We start from the raw sequence: 12,886 nt of genomic DNA on the forward strand, positions 1-12,886 counted from the left end.
ATGGGGATGTAAATAAACCATAGGGAATATAGTCAATCATATGATAATAGCTATTTATAGTGACAGGTAGGTACTAGACTAGTCAGGGGATCACTTCTTAAATTATATAAATGTCTAACCACTATGCTGTCCACCTAAAATTAATATAAAATAATATTGAATGTCAACTGTAATTGAAAAATTAAAAAGGGGGGAAGTGAAGGGGAATAAGAGGTCTAAATTTCCAGGTATAAGACATATAAGTCATGTACTGCATGGGAATATAGTCAATAATATTATGATAGCATAGTATGGTGTCAGATGGTTGCTGGACTTATCATGGTGAGACTTCTTTAGGTATATAAATGTTGAACAACTACAGTGTACCCCTGAAACAAATATAATATTGCATGTTAGCTATATTTTAATAATAATCTTTAAAAAAATTTTTTTAAATGAAAAGACAAATCACAGACTGGGAGGAAATATTCATGATACATATGTCTGATGAAGAACCAGAATAAAGAACTCTCAGAACTCAATAATAAAAAGACAAGTAATCAGTTAATTATAGGCAGATTTGAGTAGTTACTTCACAAAAGAAAACATTTTAATGGCAAATAATCACATGAAAAGATGTTCAACATCACTGATCATTAGGGCAACGCAAATTAAAACCACAATGAGATACAACTGCATACCTACCCTCTAGACTGGCTAAAATAAAGAAGATGGAAAGCACTAAGTATTGGTAAGAATAGGGAGCAACCGAACCTCTGATACAATGTTGGTGGGTGCATTTTATTATATGTGAATTGCATCTCAATAAAGCTTTAAAGAAAGAGTTAAACCAGTGAAGTTCCAAAAGAGTAGCAAATGATTTACAAGAAAATCAAAACAAACAAAAACAAAAATGGAATAATTGCTAATATTTAATGAAGCACTATGCTAAATCTTTGTGTGTATACACACACAGACACACACTGATGTAACCACTCTGACCACCTCTTGTAATTGCAGAAGTCAAACGTGACTTGTATTCATCTTTTGTTATTGGTATATATTTAGTGTTACAATTTTAATAGTTTTTTTCCTTTCTTAAAATGTGTATTCATTTTTTTGGCACCCCCGGTAGATACAAGGTCTGATAATTAAGTTCATGAACTTGTCACAACGATGTTGCTCACCTTTTTTGATATCAGAGGGATTATTTATTATGAATTTGTACCAACTGGACAAGCAGGTAACCAAGTTTACTATTTGGAAGTGCTGAAAAGGCTGCATGAAAAAGTTAGACGACCTGACTTTTTGCCAACAATTCATGGCTCTTGCATCACGACAATGCACCAGCTCACATGGCACTGTCTGTGAGGGAGTTTTTAGCCAGTAAACAAATAATTGTATTGGAACATCCTCCCTACTCACCTGATCGGCCCCCAGTTACTTCTTTCTTTACCTGAAGATAAAGAAAATATTGAAAGGAAGACATTTTGATAACATGCAGGACATCAAGGGTAATACGACAACAGCTCTGATGGCCATTCCAGAAAAAGAGTTCCAAGATTGCTTTGAAGGGTGGACTAGGTGCTGGGGTCAATGCATAGCTTCCCAAGGGCAGTACTTCGAAGGTGACCATAGTGATATTCAGCAATGAGGTATATAGCAGTTTTTCTAGGATGAATTTGCCAACTTAATTATCTGATCATTCTGCTACTATATATATATATATATATTTCTCATTAAATCTTGACAAAGAACCTATGAAGTTGATATAATTATTATCTCTATTTTGCAGTTGGGCAAACTGAAGCTTATAGAGGTTTAGTGGTGAGGCCTGGGTAGGCTGATGACAGTATCTAAACTCTTAAGCATTAAGCAGAAGAAGCTAAATTGCTACCTTGCAGGCTTCTTTAAGGCTGGTCATAAAATTGGGTGAACATAACGCTAAAAAAAATATAATCAATTTTCTTTGAGCCTAGCTCCAATTTTATACACAGTAGTATAAGTAGTAAGATCTTTATGGAATTAAATTAATATGAAATGGCTTGGGCTCTAGCTCTGGTTCCACAATATACCAGCCTCATAAACATGTAGAAATTGCTTACCCTTGGTTTCCTCAACTGTGAAATGGACGTCTAATCCCTCCCTTCTCTACCTCAAATGCCTAATGTGAGGATGAAACAAATATTGTATTTGAAAGTGCTTTGTAAACTATAAAGCCCTAAATAGTTGTAAATCATTTGAATAAGCAAGAAAGTTATATTGCAGTCTTGAGTCCAGAATAAAGTTGAGATTCTCTTTGGCTTAGATTTTCAGTATTCATACAGATATCCCCATTTACATTCATCTCCCACTCCCAAACAAAACTCCATTTCCATGTAAATTGTTCAGAAAGTGAGAAATATTTATTCTAAATAATCCTTGATGTTTAAGGATAATCAAAACATGCTCACATCATATCAGGGTCTGAGTGCAAATATAGAAAGAACTTGGGTTTGGTTAATCAGAAGACTGCCCTTGGAGCACAGAGGTTAGTGGAAGCTACAAGAAACCAAGTTAAAAGCAGGTTAAGTGGATTCTGCAAAAATTCAAATTTAGCCCTGTGCTCTTCCTTCATGCAATTTTATTTCTCAGTTTTATAAATTTCTGATTTCCTTTGTCTATTCTATTTCTCTGGATCTGGTTGTCCTTTGTCTGACCTGAGATAAGGACAACAGTCCATTTTCACTACTAGGAGGAACCAGCAAGTATGTAGACATTAATGGTAGCAAAAGAAAATCAGCATTGAGTTAATATTTTCATTTCATCAAATTTTGAAAAATAAAATGGGGTATGGAGTTACACCTCATAGCAAGGAGCTACTAAAGTGACGCGGGGCTAAGAAACATTCTGATCCAGCCTCTAAGGTGTGTCCGTATGTGTGTGTGAGTGTGTGTGTATGTGTGTGTTTGTGTATGTGTATGTAAAGAGAGACAGACAGACAGAGAGAGAGAACATAAGATACTGTGATTCGGTAGGCTTGCAAGACCCAGGACACAGTCTTACTCTCCGCATTCCCCATGGCACCAATACTGACACAACACCTGGGTTTCTGGCATGGGTGACCCAACCCCATCTACAGAGGACAAAACTGACGCCCAGAGAAGAAAGAGTCTGTACTGTTTGCCCAAGGTCACACACCTCAGCGGCAAAAACCAAGTGCTCATCTGTCTCCCGGTTCAGCTCTGGGGCTCTTTGCCCTCTGCTGGCCTTCCTCTATATCCTGCCATTGAAGAAATGGGAAGGAAGATGAAAATGAAAATCTAAGAAAGAAAGAGAAGAGCATGAGAGAATGCAGTGGGGAAGGAACAGAAAGTGACTCTTTTAAAGGAGTAGCAACATTAGGGTAACACTTTAAGTAATGGTGAGGGTAGTGAAGCAAATTCAGGTCAATTCAGGTAAATTCTGCTGAAATGTACCATAAAAAGAGGAAGTAGGTGGGAGTGGGGGGAGGGGAGGGAGGAGAAGGAGGGAAAGGCTGCCCTCGGTTCTGTGGCATCTCCAGCAGAGCCAATGAGGGGCTATGAAGGAACAAAGACACTCAGGCGACAAAATCCTGGCAGGCCTGAAAAGTCTCTGCACACCTGGAGAATCAGTGACAACCTATGCAGCCCTTTCCATGTTTTTATTCCTCATGCAGCCTCAGGGCAAGGCCAGGCTGAGCCCCAGGAGCCCAGTCAGATTCCAGAGGATTTCCCTTTTAAGTCTGCAGAATGTGGGGACTGTCATGTTGAGGCGTGTTGTTTTCTCCCAGCCAGCTGACCCGCCCAGAGACAGTCTGGACAGGGACATGTGCCATCTGAATTGTGCAGCTGATGTCATGGAGTGGCGTCTGGTCGGGATCTGGCGACATCACCTCTGGAAACACTGCAAGGCGACTTCTCTTGTTTTCAGAATACTACTGTGAAGCAGCATGGGTCTTACAATGTCAGCCACAGTTTGTCAAAAGGGATTCTCGATGCTGCCTGTGCCAAGCTGCTCCATCCGTACATCTCACTGTAAACAGGCTTCTCCCTCTTTCCCTGCTCTGCCAATCACATGAAAAGTCATCCTCTAATACTTGTCAGATCACCCACTAGGTGTCTGGAGCCAAAACGCACAAGTCCCTCCCATGAGGTTTCCCAGGAGAGATTTCTCATCAGGTCACTCAAGCTGGTGAAGCTTACTCTCCGGCTATCTCATGGCTTATTCAGATTCTGACTGAAAGTGAAGGGAATGGATGTTTGTACTGCAGACAACTGAGGAAACGCATGTGTGGAAGTGGAATATAGCCATGCCTCTGACCCAGCAGGTGAGCTCCAATTTGTGTGCCAGATACACTTAAAATAAGAACCAGAGGTCTGAAAGGCCTTGTCATAGTGTGGGAAGAAGAAGGAAGACAATGGTTTGCAACTGGTGGGAGTCGAAACAGCAACAGTAAAACTCTGAATGTGCACCCCAAATCCTAAACTCTATTCAGAATGGCTTCCCATCATCTGAAGCATTTTTTATTCCTATTTCCTATTTAAGGTCCAGTTATCCAGACTAGCAGGGCTATCCATTCAACTCAGAACTAGTTTAACACCAGAGACTGCTGTTTTTTGTTTGTTTGTTTCTTCATTCGTTGTTGTTCATTTAAAGTTTTTTTTGAAGTGTAACATATATACATAGAAACACACAGATCATAGTCAGCTTTATACAGAGTCAGATGCAGAGATGGAACGTGGTCATCACCCAGCACACTGCCTCCTCACATATAACCATGACCCTGACTGACTTCTGACAATGACCATTCATTTTGCCTGTTTCTGAGCTTGCATAAGAAGTAATCATACAGTGCATACTCTTTAATGTCATTTTTGTTACTCAACCTAATATTTGTTAGGTTTGAACACGTTGTGTGTAGTTGCAGCTTGCTCATTGTTGTAAAGTATTCTGTTGCCTGAACCTATAGGATCTGTACGTGCATTCTACTGGAGAGGACGTTGTGGTTGGCCTGGTTTGTGACCACATGCATAGTGCTGCCATGAACATTCTTGCACACACCAGATCATATATTAAAAGTTTGATGCAGGACTGCCCATTGTGGCGCTGACCCTTTCTACTAGGAAAATGGTTCATTCCATTTTCACAACATTTTTGGATTTGTGGTACCTTGTTTTTATTCCATTAGGGTACCCACTTCCTCCCAAAGTGATATATGGCATAGACTTTTTTTTTAAATAAAAAGATTAACCTGGTTTAAGGACATGGCAATGTTGTCAGCATTGATTTCATCTTGCTCTGCACAAGGCAAGTGATTAGAAATTTAGTTTAATTGCATTAAACTGTTTAAGAACAATCCCCTCCACACATACCCTCACAATTTTCCACCTCTCTTCATCTTTGCTAAACAAAATATCATCACTCCCTTGACCATTCTTTATGGCAATTGTACCCTATTCTTTTGCTCTGATATTTCCAGGGTAAAATAGTCTTGAAAAACTCTACATACATTCACACATTTTTATGCTGGCATCCTAAACTTTTATCATTAGTTTCAATAAAAGAGTGAAATTTCTACCATATTTTAAGTTGTTTAATACTTTAGTATTTTTTAAAACATTGAAACTACAGCTTAGCTTATATAATTTATAGAAAATGTCTACCACATCACATAATTGGCAAAGCTGTCATTAAAAATTAATTAGCAAATTCAGACTTACTTTCACTGAGACCCGGCTTTCTGTTTTTTATTTTTATCATTTCAAATAAACATGTTAACATGCATCCCTTGGCAAACATTACATCTAAATTTTAATTCTAAGCTACGTGGATGGATGGATGGATGGATGGATGGATGGATGGATGGATGGATGGATGGATGGATAAATGCATGGAGGCATGGAAACTTATCATGACCTTTCCCCCTGAATGAAACCAAGTCCTGCACCTTCAATATTTCCTCCCAATGCTTTCTTTGCTTTGCTTTCATGTGAGTCTCTCTCAGAAGGAATGCATTCCTGAATTGTTTATTTGTTTGGAGCCCAGAAGTCTTTTACACTCCAGGGTAACAATGCTCCACAGTAAGATCGAGGATGGCTGAGATGTCTGTTTTTCTACTTTTTTAAGTGGGAGAAAGGAAAGGGGAGATGGAAAGCTGTGCCCCGAACCAGTTTGCTCCACACTTTCTAAAACCATACAGAGAAAGCGGTGTTTTAAAGATGTTGTTGGGTCACTTTATTTTCTCATGCTACAAGCCAACTTATGATCTTTAGTTCCACCTTTATGTCAGCTGTAAAAGACCTATAGGAATCTAGAAACTAGACAGAGAATAGGTTTCTGAATGTCTCAAGAAAATGGACGGTGAGTGATTTCCTGAGAGGATATTTGCTTGCTTGGCATTTGGAAAGTTAAAAATTCTCTCTCTGAATTATTCTATTTTGCTTGCTTATACTGTGATTAGGTATTTCCTAGGTAGTATTAGAATCAACACTATCAAGATACAATTCTTAATTACCTAATAATATTTATTCTGTTCATTACTTGAGGTCAGTTGACTTTTTCCTGAATTCAGCCCAACAAACATCTTGGTTTATTTGCCCCCCACAGCTTAACTAGTTTGAGCTCATGGAATGCAAACAATTTAAAAATAGGCAAGGGATTCCAAAGGCAAGATTTTGCTGCCAAAAATAAATAAAATAATAATAACGCATTAAGAGTCAACTGATATTACTCTGACATCTGGCACCTCCTATTCTCCGTAACAGCTGCAAACCTGAAAATATCCCCTAAGACCTCTGGGAGTGAGCCCTCTGGGAAGATTAAAACCTTTAAGGTTACAGCAAACACAAGGCAACCATTTCTTCCCCCAGACAACAGTGCACACTCAGGGAGAGCAGGACCTCCAAAGGTCATAAAAGCCAACCAAGGAGAATGTCAAAAGCTGGAAGCCAGGAGAATTAGGTGGGACATAAACAGAAGAAAAAAAGTGATGAAAAATGAGAAGCGAGTGGCAAAAAGGAGAATCCAGAGCAAAGCCTAGGAATGTTGATTATTCAGGAAGAAATAGACTCCCCAAGAGTGAGCAGAAGGGACTTGGGGAAATCCAGAAGACAACCAAGGATAAGTAGCGCAGCCCAGAGAGCAGAGCAGGTTGCAAACCTACAGTGTTGGCCCCCTGCCCTAGACACCTCGGACCTCTCATGACCTATACACTCTATTCAGTAAGGGTCCTTTCTATTTCCATCCTTTGGGCTTTAAAGAACAGAGATCCACTCATGAGCCTAGGGGAAGAAGGGAGTTACTGAAAGAACCCATATGTATTAGAACACAACTTAGAACTGGAAAGCTATCAGGAAGTAAGATGGTTCAAGAATTCAGCTATTCCCTCCTCTTCCTGGATCACAAGATCCCCAGAGATCCTGCTTCTCTCTGTAGATGGGCTCCTTAGCCCCCTCCCTAAGTTGACTCTATCTGCTTCGTCACAGTTACTGCTTCCTCATAGCTGCACATACTTACAGACCATCATGGAGTCTTCAGCCCCAGCTGTTGTGTCACTCAACTTGCCAAGGATCTGTTTGTCAAGGATGTGTCAAGGATGTGTCTGCTCCCTCATCTGTTTATACCAGGAGCACTTTTATTATAATTGCACACTTTAATTAATTCATAGGTAAACTCAAAGCATGTGAATAGAAAAAAAAAGAAATGCTTCTATCAAAACGAATTTGAATATTTTGAAAAGACTCATAAAATTGAACCTCACACATACATGAAAACCTCAAATTAGGTGTGATAAAGGCAACTCTAAAAGATGAAAATTGTCTTAAAGTTGTGGATTCACTTGAGAAAAAACCAAAATTGGGAAATGGCAGATAATTCATCATGGGTGTGACTTATTCCAGAAAGACCACACAGAACTCCAATCAGCCAATTCATAATCAAAGCAAAGGTCTTAGCCTAACATGAAAAGATGGCAAGTGGATTTACATTTATCCCTATTTATATGAGTTCATATGTTTACATATTAATTTCCATCAATGCATACAATTAAAATAAAACTCTTTGAGTAGTGTCATTTTTTTATTGCTCTCCTCAGTAACTTTCAACCGTCTGTGCAGTCGGATTGCATAGGAGGATTTCCACTACAATCTCATTCTTTTGGCTGCTCCCCAGTCAGTGACTTGCTTAGCACCGAGCACACAGCAAGCGCTAATAAGCCCTTTTTCCTTGACAACCTCACAGGAGGTAAACAGGCCAAACAGTGATAACCTAAACCCAGCTTCTAAATTATCTTCCTGGCCCAATACTCAAGCACTGAGCCAACTCTAAGTAATAGTGAACTCAACCCAGTTCACTCTTCATTCCAAGAAATAAAATAATGGAGTCTCTTGCGTTGAATTCATTGTGAAAGAATTTGGCATGCTTTTAAAGATCGCCTTAAACAGCAAGGAACCTGCCTTACACTGCCTCCCCCGACCCTCCCCGGAGGTGGGGTAAGCCGGATGATGAGGGCAATGCAAAACAGTGATCTGCATTCCTTGCCCTACCAGCCAGTGCAACGGGTACAAGCACAGCTCTGGAGTCCACGGCTCCTTGGCAACTGCTTCACCTTTCTAAGTCTCAGTTTCCTCTTCTGTAAAATGTGTTGTACAAACTAAATGAAGTCATGGAAAAATGGCAAGATAAGGGTTTGTTTTTCCTCTCACAACTCCTTTTCTTCCTCTAATCACCCATCCACCACCATGGGGCAAGCGAAGGTGGTAAACACAATAAAGAGAAGAAACATCTCTCTAATTAGGCCTGGAGTCATACGCAGAGTGGTTAACAATAAGAGGGTTATTATGGGCAGCCAGATGGCTCAGTTGGTTAGAGCGCAAGCTCTCAACAACAAGGCTGCCGGTTCAATTCCTGCATGGGATGGTGGGTTGTGCCCCCTGCAACTAAAGATTGAAAATGGCAACTGGACTTGGAGCTGAGCTGTGCCCTCCACAACTAGATTGAGGCACAGTGACTTGGAGCTGATGGGCCCTGGAGAAACACACTGCTCCCCAATATTCCCCAATAAAAATTTATTTAAAAAAAAAGAAGTGTATTATGTTGGCTGCCCCCCACCCCCTCCCGAAAATATGAAGGGCCTCAAACCTCCTCAGCATCTCACTGTCAGGCCCACAGCAGGAGTACCTGGCAGTCATTCATTCAGTGAGTACCAGCTGTTGCAGGCATTGTTTCAGGCACAGCAGGGCAAGAACAAGTTCTCTTTGTCATGGAGCTTACATGACCTTTGTGGGGGAGGAAGAAACTTTCCTCTACCCTCCTACATTCTGTCAGCTGGTCTAATAATTAAATCTACATGAAGCAGAATAGATTAACAAGAGAAAAATAACCAGATGTCATTACATGTGTACATATGGGAACTCCACATACAGAAGAGTCAGGAGACCCCTATATACATGAGAAGTTCAGAAACAGACAGGGAAATTGAGGTACACGTGACATTCTGAGCTAGGGATGAGGTAAGGCACCTTAGGGCTTCAAAGGGGAAGAAGGTCATTGCAGGATGATAAGAACATCTGTTCAGTAATTAGAAGTTTGCCCTGCCTTATAGATAGGTCATAAAAAGTTATTTCTGGCAAAAACTCTTATTATGGGCAAGGCCCCAAATTTAAATTCTTTAACAAAGAGGTGAGAGTGTTGGGCCACAGGATCTTGACTGCCTTCAGCTCAAAATGATTCACACGCCAAAGTGGCACATCTTAGGGAGGCCTATTCTGAACCCCTTAACATTCTAGTTGAAGAAAAGCCAGAGACTAAGAGGTTACCTACAGTATTTCCCCGAAAATAAGACCTGGCCGGACCATCAGCTCTAATGTGTCTTTTGGAGGAAAAATTAATAGGTTGCGTAAGGCGGGGTTTAAATCCCTCGTGAAGATTCTCGTGATCCGTACGCAACGTGTTAATGTAAGACCAGGTCTCATTTTACTATAAGACCCAGTCTAACATATAATATAATATAATATAATTAATATAATATAATTAATATAATATAATATAATAATACCGGGTCTTATATTAATTTTTGCTCCAAAAGACATATTAGAGCTGATGGTCCGGCTAGGTCTTATTTTCGGGGAAACACAGTATGAAACCTGTGCACAATGCCTGCTGCATAGTAAGCACTCAATAGCTCTTTTAGTTATTGTTGTTATTATCAACCCAATTTGAAAATCTAATTTAGGATTAAAATATGTCCCTTGACTTCACACCATATAGAGCTGTTTCCTACCCTAAAGATGGAATCACCTGGCACTAGCCTTCTCAGAAGCCAATCCCAGGACCTCTGTACCCATCTGAGCACAGAAGTCCTTCCTCATATTTTATGATCTTCCCCTCCCCAACCTCCCTACAGTTTTCCAGTCACAACCCTTTTCAGCTCCCCAGAGGTTAGGAATGGAAGCTAGGGAAGTCAGAGCTATAATGATCTATTAAAATATGAATAATTAATGATCTATCTCCCATTCCATTCCGAAAGTAAAAGACAGCCTCCCTCTTCAAGCACCTCCAGCGTTATGCAAATGTGAACAAAAAGTGCCCCTAAGGGCTGTCCTGGGGTAGAGGAAGCTAATCTGCTAGTGGCCTAATTTCTGTCTGATGGACTTTCACTGTGTGATCTGCTGGGGGCCTAATCAGGCCACCTTATTCTAAATTGAGACCCAGGACACTCTGATCCTCCTCCAATCAATACTTTTTTTAAATTAAAATGTATTGGTGTGACAATGGTCAACAAAACTACATAGGTTTCAATTGTACAATTCTGTAATACATCACCTATATATTGCATTGTGTGCTCGCCAGCCAGAGTCGGTTCTCCTTCCATGACCACATATGAGTAGTTGACCCGCTCTACACTCTTTAACTATCCTTAATCAATGTTTTTAATTCACCTTCTAACATGTAATTCACTCGTTAGGTTTGTTCTTCATTTTCTCTTTTCTCCAGGAGAACGTAAATTCTTATGACGGCAAAGACGTTAGGTTTGTTCATTACAGCAATGCCTGATCCATATTATGCACTCAGGAAATATTTATGGGACGAATGAATGAAAATTTCAGTGGAAAAAACTTTCAATCAACCCTGGAAAAGTCTTGGGCCCTTACTGAGGGCTTCAAAAGGCAAAACCAACCAAAACTTGGATAACTGACTGAGACTGATTTTTTTTTTTGCAAACTGGAAAGCAAAGATTGGTGGGGTGGGGAATCTCTTCTTCTCCACAGAGGAGGCAGAGGCAGCAACCAGCGGGCAAGGTCCCTCCTGCTTTCTGGAATGTTGGCTGTGTTTCCTGCTTGTCTTGTTCCCATTCTTTTGACAGCTCTATTCCCATTCTTTTGGCAGCCCTATCCCAGCTCTCTTTATATTGCACTGTTCTTTCCACATCATGGCTATTTATTTATTTATTTATTTATTTATTTATTTATTTATTATTCAATAAATAAATTGAAGAAGGATGACCTTCCCCGGCCCTTGCTGCAGCACAAACAGCAGTGGTGGGATCCGGTAGACGGGAAACACAAATAGCACATAATGAAACCGGGGTTTGAAGGCACGACCTTCAGTTGCAGGATCTCGTTCTTAAGACCTGCTGCAGAGCAAAGGGCCCTCCGTACGCAAAACCGGCCAAAGCAACAGCTGGCGCTGTAGGCAGCGGGTGGAGGCTGCACTGGGAGCCGACTTCCCCGAGCCTGGATGTAGGGAGAGCTCCGCTCGAACCCCTAAAGCCGCTCCCAGGGCTTGCTCGCACTTGCTGGGAGAGCGAGGGGTCACCCTGCAGGGCCATCTTCCTGGCTTTTCCCATTTTGGCTCCAGAACCCAGGATTTTAGCTCAGGGATGCGGAAGGGGAGCAGGGCTCCTCCCCTTCCTAGGCCCAGCCAGACTGGGACCAGCTGCTCTCTCTGCTCCAACCCACAGACGTTGCCAGGTTCTCTTGGTGATCCCTCCACTTCCCCTGAATCCTTTTCTGATCACCGTGCCCCTTCGTGATACCCTCGCTCCTGAATTCCTGCAGCATTTTTACGGTTCACAGGATCTCTCATCTCTCAGTGTATGCTCCCCAGTTAAATTGTAAAACACGTCAAGAGCCATATGTTCTTTTTTCTTCTCTCTCTCTCTCTCCCTCCCTCCCTCCCTCCCTCCCTCCCTCCCTCCCTCTCTCCCCCTCTCTCTCTTTCTTTCTTTTTCTGATTATAAAGTGTTTCTGTAGTTTCTGTTGTGCTCAACCCAAAGCAATGACCCTCACTGGCCACTAATTGCACGACTTCCGGAAAATCCTTCTGAGCTAGTTTCTATCATGTGCAAAATGAGATTTCTAAGGTTACTCGCAGCTTTTAAATTTCCAAGGAGTTGATTTACTGGAGAGAGCTGCTCCTGCTACAGTGGTTTTGGGGTCTAAATGCTTTGTTTCTGGAGGTCATGACTGAGTAGCATCTGGGAGCAGCTATCAGGAAGAAGAGCCAACCTACAATGACCCCCAATTTCTTCCCTCCTGGACACTCCCTGCCTGCGCCAAGTCTTCTAAAACTGGGTCCCCAGGCCATATACTTGTGACCACTTAAATACTGGCTGAAGTGTAGGAAAAATCCCCTCTCCTATAAGTTCAACCCTGAAAAGGAATAAATTTTTCATCTAACTTTTTGGTAGGAAATTATAAAGCATGAGAACACAAAACCATAGAAGCATCAGTCAGACCCTACATTCTTTGAATAACTTCAGTAAAAGCCAGACAGACATTGGTTAGCAAATTTTAGTCAACCTCGAACCCTAGATTATTTCCCTTGGCTGAACCATGAAGAAGGATGCCAAGCCAAAGATATTCAATCCTCCACCACGCAGCATCTGTGGACCCCTTCTGGGCCT

General features: G+C 41.1%; 1 protein-coding gene across 8 annotated transcripts in view; it reads right to left on the minus strand.

The window, feature by feature from the left end:
- The window catches only part of ZNF366 (zinc finger protein 366), a 293,096-nt gene that overhangs the window by 92,614 nt on the left and 187,596 nt on the right, over positions 1–12,886 (minus strand). The gene's annotated exons all lie outside the window — the stretch shown is intronic.

Source organism: Rhinolophus sinicus, chromosome 3 (genome assembly GCF_057876585.1).
Source record: "Rhinolophus sinicus isolate RSI-liver-muscle chromosome 3, RSI-T2T, whole genome shotgun sequence".
Taxonomy (NCBI): domain Eukaryota; kingdom Metazoa; phylum Chordata; class Mammalia; order Chiroptera; family Rhinolophidae; genus Rhinolophus; species Rhinolophus sinicus.